This window comes from Nicotiana sylvestris, chromosome 11, assembly GCF_000393655.2.
Source record: "Nicotiana sylvestris chromosome 11, ASM39365v2, whole genome shotgun sequence".
Classification (NCBI taxonomy): domain Eukaryota; kingdom Viridiplantae; phylum Streptophyta; class Magnoliopsida; order Solanales; family Solanaceae; genus Nicotiana; species Nicotiana sylvestris.
The window spans coordinates 94,256,018-94,272,460 of NC_091067.1; positions in this window are offsets into that span (position 1 = coordinate 94,256,018).

A 16,443-nucleotide genomic window follows, 5' to 3' on the forward strand; every position below is an offset into this window, starting at 1 on the left:
TTCAAAGCCTATTTTTAAACTATATTTTGTATACCTGGTCCGTATCTTGACTTCCACACCTTTCTATCAAAAATCATGTCCTCAATAAGCTGAAGATAAACCACGTTCTGCCTAATCACCTCTCTCCAATACTTCCTAGACCTACTACCTCTGCCTTTCCTTAGACCCGCCATGGCATTGATTGACTATGTTCCCCACTTAAATTCAACAAGTTACAAAATAAAAATACTAAAAGTTCTCTATATTTCCTACTGGAGAGAATCTCTAATAGGGTTAAAAGTCCTAGAAAGCATAACACGTCAAGTAAGAATTAAGAAGTCATAGCTTCTCAAAATCACTTTGTATCACAGTACCTATTATCCAAAGAGGAATCCTTCTAGTAGTATTGACCATTTACCCCACTTCCCTCCAGATTTCATCAAGTGGTTGTGCTAGAGACATAAAAGTCATGGATAATGAAATTATGAGATCCTTCCGAATGAGCTAAGAGAATCTTATTTATTCTCTTTCGTTTTGTTAATTGTAGAAATTATTGGAAAATAAAAAGTAATAACTCCTAATAGCTAGAGACTGGTACGATTCGATTCAATATTTTGTTCATTCGGATTTGATTGTGTCGTAGCTCTATAATTCGGATGTTGTTTATCGTTGGATGAACTATTGATATTGATACAAAAAAAAAAAAGACGGTAGGTACGGCTAGGCCTTGAACAGGCAACGGAGTAGGGTTTACGAAAAGAAGGCTCCGGGTTGTACTCTAGAGGTAATGTTATACTCCATTCTTCCTCCCGGCTTCCTTTCGAAATTAATCGTTCGATGTCTACTCGTTCTCCCCTCTTCAATTCCCAATGAACAACATGATCTTGACCTATCATTTGTTCAATTTGGTCGATTTGATACTTAGTTAATTCTTTTATAACCATCGTACTGTAAAAATATGGAATCCTCTTCATGTTCACATAAATTAACCATTTATCAATCAGTAGCCGCATGTCTGCTTCCCTTTACTTCACTATAGCAAATTGTACAATGAAATATACATAAAACAGTAAAACACAAATTAATGAATCTAGTTTACATGCGCAAACATTTAAGCAAACGACTAATTAGAACAAAACGAAACAAGAAAATATAAAGGAAAGCAAGTTTCTTTGGCAATTTCTAACAAAGACTGAACTCAAAATCAATAAACATCAGATAGAATAAATTACTAGCTTCCAACAAAGTCTATTCCAGAAAATCACAAAACAATTAGAAAAATACCTGGTGGTCACCATTGTTGCGAATGAATCCTTTTTTTCTTTTTCTTTTTTCATTCCTTTTTGGGGGTGGGGGGGCGGAATATTTCGGGTTAGGCTTCTAGATTTTTCTGTTTGGTAATGGAGGGAACAATTGCTGGTCTTTGAGGGGTCTTTGAGGGGTCAATTAAGGAGTGCGGAATCAAAATGTGATTTTTTTGGACTCAAAGAATCGGAAGGTATTAAAAAAAAATGGTGATCATTTTATATATAACGCCCTTTTAAAGGGCGCTATTTCTTAACAGCAAAAGGGCGCTATAGTTGAACTTAAAAAAGACGGGAAGGTATAGCGTCTTTTATTAAGACGTTATAGTATAGCGCCTTAATATAAGGCACTATACCAACATAAAAAACCGTTCCCTTCCCTTCCCCACCAAACCAGAAACTCCCCCCCCCCCCTTGTCAACGAAAAAAAGCTCGAGTGAAGCCCACCCGTCCCACAAAAAGTAAAGATTCTTGGTCGCACATCCTAGCTAAGGCGTTATCTCGTAGTGGGTTGCTCGTTTCGGCTCCAAATTACCAAATCTTCAACTTTCCAAAAACCTTAAATCGAGGTATTCCGACTTAGTTTTTGTTAAAACTCGTATAAAAAATGCATATTAGTTGTTTTTAATATGCTCTATGTTATTTTGTGATTGTTTTGCGATTTAACTAATTTATTATTTTTTATCCGGACTATAGTATTAGTGTGCTACAAAATTAGTAAATTAGAGAAACTTTTATTAGTTGTTAAAAAAAATATTAATTAGTTACTTTTTACTGTGGTATATGTATTTTCGTGATTGTTTTCTGATTAAATTAATTTGTTGTTGTTATCCGCTTTAGCTTATTGAATTGCTAAAAGACTAGTAAAATAGATAAATTTTTAGTTTAGTTTCCTGTAGTGGTATCTTGTGGCCTAATGTAGTGCTCATATTTGTAATGTAATGCCCTTTTACCGTAGTAAAATATAGTGCCCTTTAGCGTAGTATTCTTGTAGTTATTGAAATTAATCATTTAAGTATCTCTTATACCCAAAAATACGTCAAAAAAGCTGATAGTTCAGATACAAACTCTCTCCAATTCTAGTCAACAAACGTAAGAAAATAACATGAGGAAACAATAATATTTGTCAAACTAAGTATTGTTATGTGAATATTTAATAATTAAATCATATATAGTTATGAATGTTAATTATTTAATTTATTATAGTAAAAAAAAGTGAGTAACAAATAAACATATAAAATAATAAAATTAACATATAAAATAATAAAACTAACATATAAAATAATAAACTAACATATACAATAATAAACTAACATATAAAATAACAGACATGTTGAGTGATAAATCGGAAAAATTTTCTCAACATGAACACAAGAATTCACGATACATTGGTGTTACTGGGCATCAAATATCGAGTCCGGAACCAAAATGTGAATATTTAATAATTTAATATTGTATAGTTATGAAAATTAATTATTTAATTTTATTATAATAAAAAATAGGTGAATAACAAGCAAACATATAAAATAATAAAACTAACATATAAAATATAAAATTATAATATTAAAAATATATCAACCTAATTAACAATATTATAAAAATATCGAATAAAATTTAATATTAAAGGTATTGCAATTTATTTAAGCAATGAAAAATAAAAATAATGTAATTAATATTGTTTAAATTACAGTAGTCATGGAAGTTTCGCCTTTGCATCCCGGACCTGCCTCGCTAGAGCTAATGTTGCTACAGGCCGAGAATAGGTCTTCCTACATATGGGAGGGACAGTTATTGGCCCGGACGTTCCGCGCCAGAAGAGTAGACGATATGTGGGACTTTCTTAGGGCGCACCATCTCCATCCCCGTACAGTCAGATGCCTCTAGGATACGGGTTTTTATAGGATTGTTGAGAACGACTGGCTGCAGCTGGATTGGTTGTTGATCACTGCTTTGATAGAGCGGTGGCGACCGGAGACGCACACATTCCATTTGCCATTGGCGAGTTCACTATCACGTTGCAGGACATGGAGGTTATGTATGGGTTGTCGGTTGATGGACATCCCGTTGCTTTGCCGCATGCCATGAGAGAGTATACGGGAGATCAGTACCTGGAAATGTTACAGCGGCTCATCGGTTTCCTGCCAACGGATGAGGGTGCATTGGTTGGGACTAGTCATCTGCAGTTGACGCCCGTTCGGCTGCATCTGGAGGTGATGCATGCTGACATTACGGATAATACATCGGATCTTCATATTAACTGGTACACGAAGTTGTTGCTGCTGCTTATGTTTGGAAGGGTATTGTTCCCGAACACTTCGGAAAAAACCTAGTCAGCTTGAGATTTCTTCATCATCTTGAGCGGCTAGATGATTTGTATGATTACAACTGGGGTGTTGCTATTTTTGGTTACTTGTATAGGCAGATGTGTCGGGTGAGCATGGGCACCCAACGAGACGTTGCAGGATTTTTGTTGCTGTTGCGAGTGAAAACATATTCAAATACTCTCTTCATTATAACATACATCCTAAAAATATACCTTAAATTTTACGTCCAAATTGTATATTAGGTTTGAGTCTGGGAGCGGTTCCTATAGTTGCAGCCACCTCTACCATCCATCGCTTCGGGTGCACCACCTCCACCGTTTCTCCCTTTAGCTAGGAGGTGGGTTGATAGGTGAGGATACAGACATGAGTACGAGGCTCGACATAATCTCCCATATTGTAAGGATTTGTTGGATTTGCTTGATGTCGTGCAGGTAATAATACTTAAGTTTACTTGGCCTGGATTTATATGTGTTGTGTATACTCATGGTTCCTATTTTTACGTAATAGTTCATTTGGAGACCATACAGCGACGAGCTAATAGCTGGTTCGCCCGATTATTGCTCGACCGGCCGACTTATGTGGAGCTCTTCCGTCTCGTTGATGTGTCTCGATATTGTCGAGCATCATTCCACCAAGCGAGTCCTTCGCCAGTTTGGTCGACCGCAGCTTGTACCTCCACCGCCCGCTTGAATTAGGACATATTACTAGCGGGATGATCGTTCCAGTGTTGATGAGATATATATGGCATGGATAAAGTTGCAGATTGAGATTTGGGACCAGCGGCATGACTTGATTCCACCACCCCCTCCACTTGAGCGTATGGGATGGTAAGGATGAGTATATGGGATATACCGCAGCTTTACCCGACTTTTCGTCGGGAATCCCATTCATTGCGCTGGTAGTCGGTTCGTTCCATACGCGCGGGAGGCATGAGGCACTGGTATGTTATTTGGTATACTTAGTTATAACGTTAACCTAGCGTTCCGTAATTAATATTTTACATGTTGTGCAGGCTATTAGCCCACATCTATTCTACCAGTTAGGACTGTAAATGCAGCAGTATACCCGCGAGGGAGCAGCCGCTTTGCACGAGTATGGTCGGCAGGTTACAGATCCGGTTGCCCAGACATTGTAGTGAGCCCGATATGATGAATGCTTAGGATATGAGGCTGATTATGTGGCGCCAGAGCAGTGCTAGCGTGGGCCAATAGTACAGCCTGAACGTGGTCGATGTGGTAGGCGTGCCCAGAGAGGTAGGGGTGTCCCACGAGGTTGTAGGGGTTGGCGAAGAGGTGGTCCCAGCAAGGGGGCGTTGAGGAACCTGTTGAGGATGTTGGAGTTGATCAGCCGGGTGACCACCATGAGGTAGACCATGCTCCTAGTGATATGCCCTCATTTAGCTTGGGGCTTACACCATGGACTTCGCAGGTGACTCCGTTAGCTCCATTGTTGATCGCGGGCACGACCATTACCTCACATGACTGGGATGAGTATTTTCCTGACCCTCAAGAGGCATCGACGGTTGCTGATGATCGTCCGGTACGAGATGTGGATAGTGGGCGCCGACTGAGTTATGGCTCATCACCGAGGGATGCTGAGGATCTTTCACAGGATTAGGTTAGTTTGTATTACTATTATTTATATTTGTGTTTATCTCATTGATTAGTCATAAATATCTAAAGCCTATTTTTTTAAGCCATCATTCTCGCCCGTCACAGAGGTCACTTTGTGCGACACTAACATGCCTAAGATGGATGATTATATCCAAAAGGCTGTTGAGACCATGGTAAGACATTTTAATTGTTTTTTAGCTAACACATGTGTTACTAATATATATTTCATATACTAAAATATCTTATTATTCTGTAGGTTACTGATGGATCGACGGCCCCTCTACCGAGCCTGCCAGCCTTACTGACGATCATGCTGCAGCGCATCCTCCGATAAAGAGGCGACGTGATGAGGATGATCCTAATAGTGTAGCCGGGGGGGATAGGATGCGCCTCAGGCCAGCAGCTGCTTTAAAGCATAAAGGTTGTGGGACACATTAATTTTTTTGATTTTATGTGCATATGACATTCAGTAAATAACAGCAACATTATTTATGGTTTACATTATATGCCCTTTATGTTTTTATTTCTCGAGTTCTTTGTTATTTTAATACTACAACACAAAAACAAACATAGCAACTGAACATAATTCAAATTCGGTACAACTATTGAAAATACATGACAAGAAAAACATAAAGATAAAATACTACACTCAACACATACATGTGTTTGTTTAGTCACTATCGTCCATTATTTTCTGCTTCAACCACTTAAATTTCTTTTCCAACCTGTTTTTTATTCTTTCGTCTCTTTCATTTTCTCTTCCGGTGCCGCAAGTTGTCGTTGCATCTTAAAGATCTGGAGTTCGTATTCACCGATCATATTCCAAACATATTGCAAATAATGTTTGTAGTATTCCTGATAAATGGGTTCATCATACCATTCTTCAAACCTACATTGATTTCCGTCCTACAAATGGGGATTATAACACAACACTATTAATTAAAATGTTATATAAAAAATATTAACAAATATATTTTGCAAAATAGTAACTTGCAGGTTGTTGACATATCCAGCATTTATGCCCCACATTACCATTTGACCAACATGGCTTCAAAATCGTAATTTTGCCACAACAACAAATACGTATGTCATTGTGTCCAGACATTTCTTAATGCAATGCAAAATTAATGGAAAATTTTTTCTACTTGATGCAAATAATAACTAAATCTTCTAGGTTTTTATAGGCAAGAAAAATCACATAACGTGGTATTTCACCGCGTTATGCTTCGCGTGACAATGATTCTTTAGGGTACAATACAGCTTTTCCAGAAAGGCAACTTTTTCAGGTCGACAAGACAATACACATAACGTGGTATTTCAATGCACTATGCTTTGTGTGCTAATGATTCTTTAGGGTACAATACAGCTTTTCCATAAGACAGTTTTTCCAAAACAACAACTTTTTGAGGTCGACAAGACAATACACATAACGTAGTATTTCACCACACCATGCCTCACATGATAATGATTCTTTCGGGTATAAGAAAGCTTCTTAAATTGAACCAAGTCATATGTATTTCAAAGACCTTTTGAATAAACATTATGACACCCATTAAAAAATGCCACTAACATTTAATAAGTGTAGTTCAATAGATTCCCATGGATCACGTCTTAACTCTATCGATCCCTACATTGAAAGAAATATGCTAGGTTGCTATGCTGACTTGAGTGATGACAAGTGGTGTGGTGTTCTGCATACCTTGGAAAATCAGCCTATCACTATACACATTGATCTCAAAGTTGCAGGGCACATTATTGAGGGCGAAGCGCATTCTACAAAGCCTGAAGGTATGCGAATTTGGGGCAAAAAACTACAATGGGTTCCCCTCTACTTAAAACGGTGTGGTTAAGAAGCATTATGTCATTGGCATGGGCCTGTTGTGCCACAAGCACTGTCTGCATCCTTCCAAACAAACACACACAAATATGAACCAGAAGTGATTAGGCATCTGATGAAGGAGATTCTAGAGATGGAAAAGGCACTAGCTATTCATGATGCAATGCATGATCTTAACTTTTTGGGAGGAACAGAGGATCAGTACTGGGATTTATTAGAAAATGATAAATTGCATAGAGACAATGATTATCCTATTTTCCCAAGAGTTGTCGAGTGGAAGTGACTACCTAAGTTTCTACCACAGATGTTGGATGAAGGTGTCCCATATTGTTGTAGAAATCAAGCAAGTGGTCTTCTTGATGATAGCGATGAAATGCGAGAAATGTGTATCAACTGTGGCCTAGATTACGATGCCTCAGTCCTGAAGGGTACGTACACAATGTTGACGAAGAAGTTGAAGACAGTGACAATGAAATAGTGCCAGACAGCGACGATAATGGTGAATGACAATTATCTTTTTTTCTTGGGGTGTATGTTAAATTGTTGTACTGAAGTATTAATGCTAAATATCAATAAGACTTAACACCAATAGAAACATAATTTTATTTCATACATTCTGCAAGATAAACATGTACATACACTTATTACAACAAATTACAGGAAAAAAACACTACGGGTATCCTTGATAATTGGGCACATTGGATGAACTTCTACCGGGAGCTGAATTACCACCGCTACCCAGATCCGCTGAAGAATATTTACGATGGTTATGTCCTGTTTGCGAGCATATGCCACATTTACGCGCATAAACAGTATCACCAACATCCATTTGGTTCCCTATACGCATTCATTTTTGCACTTGTCGCTGACACAAATACTCCTTGTTACATACCATTTTAAATGGTTCCAGTGACCAATAATGTTCATCACCCATTGGCTGCAACTATCCACTATAGTTGTTTAAGTATGCAGCAAAAATATATTCCTTATCAACATAGCTAGTTGCCGTAAAACCTGTATATTGAAAGCACTTCATGGCATGCGAGCATGGCATGAGGTAGATGGACCATTTCTCACAAGAGCATAACCTTCTGGATTCATTTACGATGTGTGTATTATTCCCGCGATTTTGATGGATAGCGGTGTGAACCTCAAAAATATTTCGCTTGTTGCAATACTGTAAATATGAATGCCAATGTACTCGCCTCCTGTATTTCTCAAATGTTTTCATTGGTATTGACATAAATTCAAACCTCTCTCCATCAATGACGATGCACCTCTAGCCCTTTCAACAAACCTCTCCGCCATCTGCTTGAATGACATCCACACTATGGCAGTGGTAGGCAATCCACGTGCAGACTTCAATATCCCGTTGAAAAACTCTGACACATTTGTAGTCAGAATTCCCCATCATCTGCCACCATCCGTATGCAATGTACATTTGTCAAGCTTTTGTTTGTCACGACCCTAAACCCGGACCTGGTCGAGATGGCGTCTCTAGTGAAGACAAGGCCAACCGACACACTCCCAATTGATTTTTAAGCAATTAAATAATACAAATTAAGTCTTAATCACAATAATAATCCCAAAATAAAGTGGAATAATACAGTTGCGGAATAGACATAGCCCGATATCGGGGTGTCACCAGTCATGAGCATCTATCATAAACTACAAGTCTGAAAGAGTATACACAACTATTACATAACTAAAATAGGAGAAAATAAGATAGAGGGAGAAGCTCTGGGCTGCGAACGCCGAGCAGCTACCTAGTAAATCTCCGAAGTCTGCTGGAAGCTCTCAACCCTCACAAGCAGGACCTGAAGCGCTTGAATCTGCACATGGGGTACAAGGAGTAAAGTGAGTACTCCAACTCAGTGAGTAATAATAATAAATGCAGACTGAGCAATAGAAAATCACGTAAGGGCATATCAACAGGCTATAAAGAAGCAACAAAAGCCAGTAAAAGTAATAAAATAGTAAACATATGTGAAGTCACTTTAGTTCAGTTTAAGCTTCTTTAAAAATGCCTTTTAAACAGTTAAGAAAGTAAATGACATGCAACTAGAAAAGATAAACACGCAAAGAACCGCCCCTCGGGCACAATACCAGCAGAATCAGCCCCTCGGGCAACACATGGAACAATACCAGCCCCTCGGGCTATATCTCATATCACAATGGGTACCCGCGCTCACTGGGGGTATGCAGACTCCTGGAGGGTCCCCTTATGGCCCAAGCACAATATCAAGCCATCTTGTGGCATAATCAGTAGGCTCTCGACCTCATATCAACAAGCCACCTTGTGGCGTACAATCTCAGGCCCTTGTCCTCATAATCATAAATCAGTGTATCCTCACAACATAGGCCCACGACGTTACTCAGTCAGAATCTCATAAGCCACTCGGGCAACAGTAAAACATGATGCTCAGCCCAAAATATCATTTAAAATATCATTTAATGTGTTAAAATAGAGTAAACATGACTGAGTTATGAAAATGGTAGGATATAGCATGACTGAGTACAAAAATAAAGTCAAAACAGTGAGGAAATATCAGTAAAAATCTCTTAAGGGTTCAAATATCTAGCACGAGGCCCAAATATGGCCTTCAGCCCAAATATGGCATTCAGCCCAAAGCATGGTGATAACATTTAGTTTTCAATCAAATACGCGGTAAAACAATTATTCGGGACGGACTAAGTCACAATCCCCAACGGTGCATGACCCCATGCTCGTCATCTAGCATGTACGTCACCTCAATATAGCACAACGATGTATAATCCGGAGTTTCATACCCTCAGGACAACATTTAAAATCATTACTCACCTCAATCCGGTCCAAACTCTAGTCCGTGACGCCTTTGCCCCTTAAATCGGCCTCAACTCACATCGAATCTATCAAAAATCAGAATCACGATGTCAAAATATGCTATGGGAACGAAGCCCATGCAAAAATAATCAAGTTAAAGCAGAAATCCCGAAGTTAACCAAAACCCGACCCCGGGTCCACGTCTCGAAATTCGATAAAATTCACATCAATAGATTCCTTATCTCCCCACGAGTTCATACATATCAAAAGTCCCAAAATCCGACCACAAATAGCCCCTCAAATCCTCAAGTATAGGTCTCCAACACCAAGCCCTAGTTTCCTCAATTTTAACCCTTAATCCCCACTAATACCATGATTAACTAATGGAAAAATGATCATAAACTCAAGTAATGAAGCTTAGGGAACTTACCCAACTGATTCTCTTCGATTTTCCATTAATTTCACTGCCCTAGCTCGCTCCCGTCTTCAACAATGGAGAACTTAGCCAAAAATTCGCGAAGGAAACATTATATACCTTCTGTCACACCTCCTTTTGGCTTGCGCCCGCCGGGGTGCAGAGGGAGTTTTTTCAATCAAAGGACAATCGAAACGAAATTTATTATTTAATTCAGAGTCGCCACTTGGGAGATTTATGGTGTCCCAAGTCACCGGTTAAATCCCGAATCGAGGAAAAGATTGACTCTGTATTACAGTCTGCGAACCAGAAATCCGAGTAAGGAATTATGTTAACCCGGGAGAAGGTGTTAGGCATTCCCGAGTTCCGTGGTTCTAGCACGGTCGCTCAACTGCCATATTCGGCTTAATTATCTGATTTTTATACAATTATGAACCTATGTGCAAATTTTAACTTTCAACCGCTTTTATTATTATCATTATTATTTTAAAAGAGAATTGCAACGTTGTGAAAACGTATCTCGAACCACGTCACATCAATGCACCCGTGGTTATTGACACATTTCAACTCTGTTGAGATTTAGATTTGGGTCACATAAATGTGCACCCGAGTTTAAGAAAGTAAATTATTAAAGGCGCGCCTAAAGCGACTAGCGTATAATTATTTTTTTTGGGTAGGCCCGTGAAATTTTGCTAAACGGCCCATCCCACCAACACATATAGAGGGCCCCACAACTTGTGTATTTTTGTTTGTCGAGGCTCGTCTCATTCATTATTTTTTAAAAGGAATTTGCAATGTCGTGGAAATGCATCTCGAACCACGTCACAATCAATGTACCCGTGATTAGCAACACATTTCGACTTCGTTGAGATCTGGATTTGGGTCACATAAATGTGCACCCGAGTTTAAGAGAGTAAATTATTTAAAGCGCGCCGGAAATGACTTGCGCGTTATTATCTTTTGGGGAAGGCCGTGAAATTCTCTAAACGGCCCGTCCCTAAATCTAAGTATTTTAAAACAAATATTTATTGAGGGCCCCACAATTTTTGTATTTTTTTTTATTCGGCGAGGCTCATCTCATTTTTATTCAAGGATATCCTAAAGTGGCTATGAGTTTCTATTTATTTGTCTCTAAGAATAAAGAAAATCCTAATTAATTAGCATTAAAAGTTCAGGCTTCAAGTTTAAGTCTGGGCCCCAACAAAAGGAAACACCTTCTAGTTTGAACCCGCTGCCTAACTTAAGATCCGCCGCCTGCCGTGGTAAATATTAACAAACCAGCTACCATTTCGATTCAGTTCAACTTTAGCTTTATTATATGAATTGGACTATTGGAATTAACTATGTGGAATACAAAGCCATTTTTGAGCTCTTTTTACGATTTGTTGAAAAATGCATCAATGCTTAAAAACTGACATCAAGCTAACATTAATCACTAGCATTTGAGAACTAACATTAGTTACCAACAGTACTTACATTGCTATTTAAAATGATGTTATTTACTCAAGTGAACTCGCAATTTCAGAATTAGACTTATTAAACCAACATGCTGATTTCCATAAACTATTTGAACCTGTTTTGTGACATAAACTATTTGAAACTATTTCGCGACCACTGAAAAAAGAATTAAGTACAGTATATTTTATAACTAGTAATCACCAACTAAGATTAAGTAAAATTGATATTCCATGTTTGTAGAAATAGATTCAATCAGTCCAGCTTATGCATTCCAAAGTCATTCCAATACATACTATGAAATATCAAGTGAACTACTGCATATACATCAAATTAAACACAAAGAAACAAGGGAAATTCAGAAATCTATTCCAACAACTCTTTACTTCCTTTCCTTTAAATTTGAGAGCTTTAGAACGTGTACCTGGATAACGGAAATACAAGAAGATGAAGGAGCAGTCAGCAACAGTAATAACACAGCAACATAGTGACAGAACAACCCAGTGACAGATTAAAAAGGAAGGAACCAGTAGAGTTCCAGCAACACCCAATGAAAACAGTAGCCAATAACTAATAGCAAACTCAGGAAGAACCAAATGAAACCCCAGAAATACCAAACAACAACACCAATGAAACAGCAGCAGTACTAGTTCTGATATTCAGCAGTAAAAGAAAAGACTCACTTTTCAGTTTCTTCGCTCTCCAAACACTGAACCTTTTAGGATTAAAAACCAGCCTGTTTTTTTACTCTCAAATTACTGAACTTTTATATGTTAAAAATCCAGCCTAAACTCTCTGAAAAAAAGACAGAAAGAGAACTCGATTTTTCCTTCCAAAAACCAGCCCCTTTTCTGTCTTCAAATGACCCTATTTATAACCCAAAAACAGGTATGGACAACATATTTTAATCAATCCTTTTTAAGCTTTTCATACCATTATGTTTTGCTCCCCACACTTGCATGCCTTGTTCCCCACTAGCAAATGTCTTGTTCCCCACTAGCAAATATCTTGTTCCCCACTAGCAAATGTCTTGTCCCCCACTATGTATTAAACAATGCCTTATTTTAATATTATTAGTGCTTAGTGGACAGAGCACTCAAATTAATCATTTTTAAAACTTTAAATCCCAAAATACCCCTGAAACTATTGAAATTACCATTCTACCCCCATCATCTATATCCAATCCTCGTAATCAATTAACCAAACTATAGAAGCTATAACCAATCTTAAATGAGAAATCCTAACAATTGACTAATTAAACACATGAAACTAACTCCCAATCAACGACATTAAGATTCATCAAACTCAAATCACAATTTAAGCTTGAAACTCCATTCAGACCAAATATCATCAAAATAAAGATTCAGTGATTAAAATAACACACTTCTAGATTAAACCTAAACAAGAACAAATGAATATTGTCAACAACTTTAAAATTTAACAACCTCCGTTCTACAGGCCATTTCTTGACCTCAAACTTGAGATTTATTCCTCTGTTCTACAGGCGGTCTCCTAACTCCAACTTGACTTTAAAAAAGATAATACGGCCTCCAATCTCCAGGCGGGTTCCTGACTTCATCGACTTCTTAAAAATATAACAACTTCTGTTCTAACAGGCAGGCTCCTGACTTCGACTTAAAATATAACAACCTCCATTTTACAGGCGGGCTCCTGACTTCATCAACTTTAAATATAACAAACTCCAATCTCAGGCGGGCTCCTGACTTCGACTTGAAATTGTAACAACCTCCGTTTTACAGGCGGGCTCCTGACTTCAACAGCAACTTGAAATTTAACGACCTCCATTCTACAGGCGGGCTCCTGACTTCAACTACTTCTTAAAAATATAGCACATCCATTCTCCAGGCGGGCTCCTAACTTCAACTACAACTCAAAATGTAATACCTCCATTTTTCAGGCGGGTTCCTGACTTCCAACACAACTTAAAAATATAACACCTCCATTTTCCAGGCGGGCTCCTGACTTCTTTAACTTAAAATATAACAACCTCCGTTCTACAGGCGGGCTCCTGACTTCATCAACTTAAAATTTAACAACCTCCATTCTACAGGCGGGCTCCTGACTCCTTCAAATTAAAATATAACAACCTTCGTTTTACAGGCGGGCTCCTGACTTCATCAACTTTAAATATAACAAACTCCGTTCTCAGGCGGGCTCCTGACTTCGACTTGAAATTATAACAACCTCCGTTTTACAGGCGGGCTCCTGACTTCAACAGCAACTTGAAATTTAATGACCTCCATTCTACAAGCGGGCTACTGACTTCAACTACTTCTTAAAATATAGCACCTCCATTCTCCAGGCGGGCTCCTGACTTCAACTACAACTCAAAATGTAATACCTCCATTTTTCAGGCGGGTTCCTGACTTCCAACACAATTTAAAAATATAACACCTCCATTTTCCAGGCGGGCTCCTGACTTCTTCAATATAACAACCTCTGTTCTACAGGCGGGCTCCTGACTTCTTCAACTTAAAATATAACAACCTCCGTTCTACAGGCGGGCTCCTGACTTCATCAACTTAAAATTTAACAACCTCCATTCTACAGGCGGGCTCCTGACTCCTTCAACTTAAAATATCACAACCTCTGTTCTACAGGGGGGCTCCTAACTTCATCAACTTTAAATATAACAAACTTCGTTCTACAGGCGGGCTCCTGACTTCGACTTGAAATTGTAACAACCTCCGTTTTACAGGCGGGCTCCTGACTTCAACAGCAACTTGAAATTTAACGACCTCCATTCTACAGGCGGGCTCCTGACTTCAACTACTTCTTAAAAATATAGCACCTCCATTCTCCAGGCGGGCTCCTGACTTCAACTACAAATCAAAATGTAATACCTCCATTTTTTAGGCGAGTTCCTGACTTCCAACACAACTTAAAAATATAACACCTCCATTTTCCAAGCGGGCTCCTGACTTCTTCAATATAACAACCTCCGTTCTACAGGCGGGCTCCTGACTTCTTCAACTTAAAATATAACAACCTCCGTTCTACAGGCGGGCTCCTGACTTCATCAACTTAAAATTTAACAACCTCCATTCTACAGGCGGGCTCCTGACTCCTTCAAATTAAAATATAACAACCTCCGTTTTACAGGCGGGCTCCTGACTTCATCAACTTTAAATATAACAAACTCCGTTCTCAGGCGGGCTCCTGACTTCGACTTGAAATTGTAACAACCTCCGTTTTACAGGCGGACTCCTGACTTCAACAGCAACTTGAAATTTAACGACCTCCATTCTACAGGTGGGCTCCTGACTTCAACTACTTCTTAAAAATATAGCACCTCCATTCTCCAGGCGGGCTCCTGACTTCAACTACAACTGAAAATGTAATACCTCCATTTTTCAGGCGGGTTCCTGACTTCCAACACTACTTAAAAATATAACACCTCCAATTTCCAGGCGGGCTCCTGACTTCTTCAATATAACAACCTCCGTTCTATAGGCGGGCTCCTGACTTCTTCAACTTAAAATATAACAACCTCCGTTCCACAGGCGGGCTCCTGACTTCATCAACTTAAAATTTAACAACCTCCATTATACAGGCGGGCTCCTGACTCCTTCAACTTAAAATATCACAACTTCCGTTCTACAGGTGGGCTCCTGACTTCATCAACTTTAAATATAACAAACTTCGTTCTACAGGCGGGCTCCTGACTTCTTCAACTTAAAATATAACAACCTCCGTTCTACAGGCGGGCTCCTGACTTCATTAACTTAAAATTTAACAACCTCCATTCTACAGGTGGGATCTTGACTCCTTCAACTTAAAATATAACAACCTCCGTTCTACAGGCGGGCTCCTAACTTCATCAACTTTAAATATAACAAACTCCATTCTACAGGCGGGCTCCCGACTTCGACTTGAAATTGTCACAACCTCCGTTTTACAGGCGGGCTCCTCACTTCAACAGCAACTTGAAATTTAACGACCTCCATTCTACAGGTGGGCTCCTGACTTCAACTACTTCTTAAAAATATAGCACCTCCATTCTCCAGGCGGGCTCCTGACTTCAACTACAACTGAAAATGTAATACCTCCATTTTTCAGGCGGGTTCCTGACTTCCAACACTACTTAAAAATATAACACCTCCAATTTCCAGGCGGGCTCCTGACTTCTTCAATATAACAACCTCCGTTCTATAGGCGGGCTCCTGACTTCTTCAACTTAAAATATAACAACCTCCGTTCCACAGGCGGGCTCCTGACTTCATCAACTTAAAATTTAACAACCTCCATTATACAGGCGGGCTCCTGACTCCTTCAACTTAAAATATCACAACTTCCGTTCTACAGGTGGGCTCCTGACTTCATCAACTTTAAATATAACAAACTTCGTTCTACAGGCGGGCTCCTGACTTCTTCAACTTAAAATATAACAACCTCCGTTCTACAGGCGGGCTCCTGACTTCATTAACTTAAAATTTAACAACCTCCATTCTACAGGTGGGATCTTGACTCCTTCAACTTAAAATATAACAACCTCCGTTCTACAGGCGGGCTCCTAACTTCATCAACTTTAAATATAACAAACTCCATTCTACAGGCGGGCTCCCGACTTCGACTTGAAATTGTCACAACCTCCGTTTTACAGGCGGGCTCCTCACTTCAACAGCAACTTGAAATTTAACGACCTCCATTCTACAGGCGGGCTCCTGACTTCTTCAACTTAAAATATAACAA